Source organism: Mustelus asterias, chromosome 11, assembly GCF_964213995.1.
Source record: "Mustelus asterias chromosome 11, sMusAst1.hap1.1, whole genome shotgun sequence".
Classification (NCBI taxonomy): domain Eukaryota; kingdom Metazoa; phylum Chordata; class Chondrichthyes; order Carcharhiniformes; family Triakidae; genus Mustelus; species Mustelus asterias.
The window spans coordinates 603633-609632 of record NC_135811.1 but is presented as its reverse complement, the minus strand read 5'-3'; positions in this window follow the sequence as shown (position 1 = coordinate 609632).

Below are 6000 nucleotides of genomic sequence, written 5' to 3'. Positions count from 1 at the left end.
GAGAAGGTTCACCAGGTTGATACCGGAGATGAGGGGTGTAGCTTATGAGGAGAGATTAAACAGATTGGGTCTGTACTCGTTGGAGTTTAGAAGGATGAGGGGTGATCTTATAGAGACATATAAGATAATGAAGGGGCTGGATAGGGTAGAGGTGGAGAGATTCTTTCCACTTAGAAGGGAAACCAGAACTAGAGGGCACAGCCTCAAAATAAGGGGGGGCCAGTTCAGAACAGAGTTGAGGGGGAACTTCTTCTCTCAGAGGGTAGTGAATCTCTGGAATTCTCTGCCCATTGAAGTGGTGGAGGCTTCCTCGTTGAATAGGTTTAAATCACGGGTAGATAGTTTTCTGATCAATAAGGGAATTAGGGGTTATGGGGAGCAGGCGGGTAAGTGGAACTGATTTGCTTCAGATCAGCCATGATCTTGTTGAATGGCGGGGCAGGCTCGAAGGGCCAGATGGCCTACTCCTGCTCCTATTTCTTATGTTCTTTTAAATTCCCACAATTGAAGTGCATGGGATTGGGGCTAGTATAGTGAGATGGATAGAAAACTGGTTGACAGACAGGAAACAAAGAATAAATGGTCTTTTTCCAAATGGTAGGCAGTGACTAGTGGGGTAATACAGGACCCCAGCTTTTCACTAAATAAACAATTTAGATGTAATATTTTCAAATTTGCAGCTGACATAAAGCTGGGTGGGAGGGTGAGCTGTGAGGAGGATGCAGTGTGATTTGGACAAGTTGAGTGCGTGCAAATGACCTGAAAGAACTAGAATAGCGTCATGGGCTTTTTCTAGTCTGCTGTAAACTGCTGGGTTGGGTTATCTTCACGTTGGTAAGAGACTGTTCTAGGTTGTGGATTGCACAGCACATCAGCTATTAACAGTTTAATTACAACCCAAGGTTCTGATTAAAGATAACTACAGATTCGGAACCTCACAGTTTCAGCAACAACTGTTTTGTGGAAAATGTGCAACATTTGACTATCCAGGGCGGTGTAGTGAAGGGGAGAATGAGACTTTGTGTTTACAATGACTGAGTGAGCTGACGGGTTTGTTTCTTCATTCTCAGGACATGAGTGTCTGAACAAACTGGCATTTATTACCCATCCCTGAGCTTGATTGGCCACGTCACAGGTCAGCTAACCACATTGGAGTAGGACAGGGGTCATCCGTAACCTCAGATAATTCCCCATGAATGTAACATTGAATGTAACAATTTCCTGAGTCTGGAAAAACTGACAGCTTCAAACAAAGTCAGTGTGGGACAGTTTCAGTGTGATTTTTTGTAAAGGATTTGTCTGCAGTGCAATCTTTGCATTCTGATAAGAATCTGAGGATGGGGGTGAAGGAAACCATTGAAATCTTGACCCAGTCTTGTGACTGCTAATGTTAACTATTTCAGGAGCAGTGACATGCAATTGACTCAGAGTGGGTGCGATTATGGGAAGACAGCACGGAGAGTATCCATAGACTTCATAGAATCCCGACAGTGCAAAAGGCGGCCATTCGGCCCATCGAGTCTGCACCAACAACAATCCCACCAGGCCCTATCCCCCTAACGCCACATATTTACCCTGCTAATCCCGCTGACCCTAGTGCAATTTAGCATTGCCAAGCCATCTAACTGGCACATCTTTGGATTGTGGGAGGAAACCCACGCAGACAAGGGGAGAACATTGCAAACTCCACACCGACAGTGACCCGAGGCCGGAATTGAACTTGAGTCCCTGGCACTGAGACAGCAGTGCTAACCACTGCCATCGTGCTGCCCCAAAATGATCACTCCTTACTAAATAATACAGGAATAAAAACAGAGAATGCTGGATAAACTCAGCAGGCCTGGCAGTATCTGTGGAGAGAGAAACACAGTTGATATTTTGAGTCCACAATATAGACAGGAAATGAGTTCCAGCCACATCATCACAGTTTGAAAATTTAAATACAATTTAGTAGAGATGAGACACTCTGGAAATGAGACACTGGGTCTCAGTGACCGTGAAGCTGGGAGATTAGCGTTAAACCCAATCGTTTCACTAATGCCCTGCAAAGATGAAAACTTGCTGTTTTTACTGCAATCTGAGATGAGATGTGATTCAGGTTATACAGCACCATGGTTCGTTGTTAACTGCCCTCTCAATGGCCGCTCGGTTTAATCAAACTCAGGGGTGGCCTTGCCATGTCCCAATACATTTAAAAACTAGGTGGAGGTTTGCTCAGCCATCAAAACTACAAAGCTACCCTTCTCTCACCCTCCCTCCCTTGTGGCACAGTGGTTAGCACCAGGGACCCGCATTCGATTCCCAGCTTGGGTCATTGTCTGTGTGGAGTCTGCACATTCTCCCCGTGTCTGGGTGGGTTTCCTCCGGGTGCTCCGGTTTCCTCCCACAGTCCAAGCGATGTGCTGGTTAGGTGAATTGGCTCCCTCAGTGTACCCGAACAGGCGCCAGTGTGGCGACTAGGGGATTTTCACAGTAACTTCATTGCAGTGTTAATGTAAGCCTACTTGTGACAATAACTTAATAAACTTCTTGTTCACTGTCCTCCAATACACAGTCCCAGGTGATGCTTTGAGATACGTTGAGGACCTAGAAACTATCATTATCACGAAAGAGGTAGTGTTGGGCAAGTTAATGGGGCTAAAGGTAGACAAGTCTCCTGGTCCTGATGGAATGCATCCCAGGATACTAAAAGAGATGGCGGGAGAAATAGCAAATGCACTAATGGTAATTTACCAAAATTTGCTGGACTCTGGGGTGGTTCCCACAGATTGGAAAACAGCAAATGTGACACCACTGTTTAAAAAAGGAGGTAGACAAAAGGCAGGTAACTATAGGCCGGTTAGCTTAACTTCTGTCGTAGGCAAAATGCTTGAATCTATCATCAAGGAAGAAATAGCGAGACATCTGGATATAAATTGTCTCATTGGGAAGACGCAGCATGGGTTCATGAAGGGAAGGTCATGTTTGACTAATTTGGTGGAATTTTTTGAGAACATTACATGCGCAGTGGATAATGGGGAACCTGTGGATGTGGTGTATCTGGATTTCCAAAAGGCATTTGACAAGGTGTCACACCAAAGATTGCTACATAAGATAAAGGTGCACGGTGTTATGGGTAATGTATCAGCATGGATAGAGGATTGGTTAACTAACAGAAAGCAAAGAGTGGGGGTAAATGGGTGTTTTTCTGGTTGGCGATCAGTGACTAGTGGTGTGCCTCAGGGATCAGTGTTGGGACCCCGCAATTGTTTACGATTTACACAGATGATTTGGAGTTGGGGACCAAGTGCAATGTGTCAAAATTCGCAGATGACACTAAGATGAGTGGCAGAGCAACGTGTGCAGAAGATGCTGAAAGTCTGCAAAGGGATATAGATAGTCTAACTGAGTGGGCAAGGGTCTGGCAGATGGAGTACAATGTTGGTAAATATAAGGTCATCCATCTTGGTAGGAATAACAGCAAAATGGACAATTATTTAAATGGTAAAAAATTGCAGCATGCTGCTGTGCAGAGGGACCTGGGTGTCCTTGTGCAGGAATCACAAGGAGTTGGTTTGCAGGTGCAGTAGGTAATTAAGAAGGCAAATGGAATTTGTCCTTCATTGCTAGAGGGATGGAGTTTAAAAACAGCAAGATTATGTTGCAGATGTATAAGGTGCTGGTGAGGCCACACCTGGAGTACTGTGTACAGTTTGGTGTCCTTACTTGAGAAAGGATATACTGGCACTGGAGGGGGTGCTAAGGAGATTCACTGGGTTGATTCTGGGGTTGAGAGGGTTGGCTTAAGAGGAAAGACTGAGTAGACTGGGGCTATACTCATTGGAATTCAGAAGAATGAGGGGAGATCTTATAGAAATATATAAGATTATGAAAGGAATAGATAAGATAGAAGCAGGGAAGTTGTTTCCACTGGCAGGTGAAACGAAAACTAGGGGGCATAGCCTCAAAGTAAGGGGAAGCAGATTTAGGACTGAGTTGAGGAGGAACTTCTTCACACAAAGGGTTGTGAATCTGTGGAATTCCCTGCCCAGTGAAGCAGTTGAGGCTCCCTCATTGAATGTTTTTAAGGCAAGGATAGATACATTTTTGAACAGTAAAGGAATTAAGGGTTATGGTGAGCGGGCGGGTAAGTGGAGCTGAGTCCACGAAAAGAACAGCCATGATCTTATTGAATGGCGGAGCAGGCTCGAGGGGCCAGATGGCCTACTCCTGCTCCTAGTTCTTATATATATTCATCAACAAAGTGGCTTGTGGGGTATGGCAAGGATCAGTGCTCTGGCCCCTGCTGTTCACAATCTGTATCAATGATTTGGATGTGGGGACCAAATGTTTCCAAATTTGCTGATGGCATAAAACTTGGTGGAATAAGAGGTTGCAAAGAGGCTTCAAGGGAATTCAGACTGAGTGAGTGGGCAAAGGCTGATAGTTTATTTTGGGAGAATCCTGTCACGTTTTTCCACATTAAATTCTAAGTGCCCAAGAGGTGGGAAAATGGGAGATTTTCCTGCCTGTTTTCTGGGTGTACTTCACGGAACGAATCTCTTGCACTCCGTGCTCCAGTGTCTCAGGGGGATTCATGTCGGTGAGTGGGGGGGGGGGGCAGGGCCTTCTCCCGCCGGAAAGGTTGGAATCAGCGTGCTGAGGGGGCCATTGTGCATGCGCCACTCTGTCAGTGGGGAGATCAGCGCATGCACACTGGCCCCTCCCATCGCCGGCCTACCGACTGCTTCCCATTCCCCCACTGATCGCTGGCCTACCCCACCACCCCCGAGCCAGCTCCAATCGCCAGCCCTCCATGGCCAGCACCAAACCCCCCTCCCCCTACCCCCTCAATATGCAGCCCCGACCAGCCCAACCCCCTCTTGGCCAGCCCTGAACTGCCCCCCCCACCCCTCTCCATGGCCAGCCCCGATCACCTCCTCCCTCCCTCTCCCACCGATCCCATTGCAGAGTACGCAGCAGGTCCTCCCCACTATATGAAAGGTATAGATAGGGTGAACAGTGGGAGGCTTTTTCCCAGGTCGGAGGTGACGATCACGAGGGGTCACGGGCTCAAGGTGAGAGGGGCGAAGTATAACTCAGATATCAGAGGGACGTTTTTTACACAGAGGGTGGTGGGGGCCTGGAATGCGCTGCCAAGTAGGGTGGTGGAGGCAGGCACGCTGACATCGTTTAAGACTTACCTGGATAGTCACATGAGCAGCCTGGGAATGGAGGGATACAAACGATTGGTCTAGTTGGACCAAGGAGCGGCACAGGCTTGGAGGGCCGAAGGGCCTGTTTCCTGTGCTGTACTGTTCTTTGTTCTTTGTACTACCTCCGATCGGGCCCCCAATGGACCCCGCCCTCTCTGGTCCTTGGCACTGCCCGGTGCCTGGTGGGCAGTGCCAGGGTGCCCAGTGGGAATGACAGGCTCGCACTGCCCAAGGGGCTACCCCCTTCCCCTGATCCCTCGGGGAGGCCTCAATGGCCTCTATCCCCATCAGCGGGGTGAGCATGCCTGATTTGTGTTGGTGTTGGTGGGGACCATTGGAAACACTGTTGGTGGGAACCTCCCCCGGCAGGAAGGGGAGGGGGGGGACATTAATGAGCCTGGAACATATTGTCCCAGGCTCGCTAATCATATTGAAATGGAAATTTCATTATGCTAATCAGCCCCGCACCGATTTCCAGTTGATTACGTGGAAAAACATAGCCTGGGAGACTCTCGAGCGGCTGGATACCTGATGTCTCCCAGCACCCTGGGCTACTCGGGCAGGACAGCGGCCTGGAGAACCCCAGGCATACAAAGTTAACTGAGCAGGAAAAACAGAAGTTAGAGTATTAACTGGGGAGAGATTGGGCGGCGATGGCCAATGGACCTGCTGCTGTTATTCATAAATCACTGAAAGCTAACATGCAGGTACAAATGGTATGTCAGCCTTTATTGAAGGGGATTTCAGTACAGGAATAAGGGAGTGTCTGTTGTGTAGAACCTCGGTGGAACCACACCTGGACTAT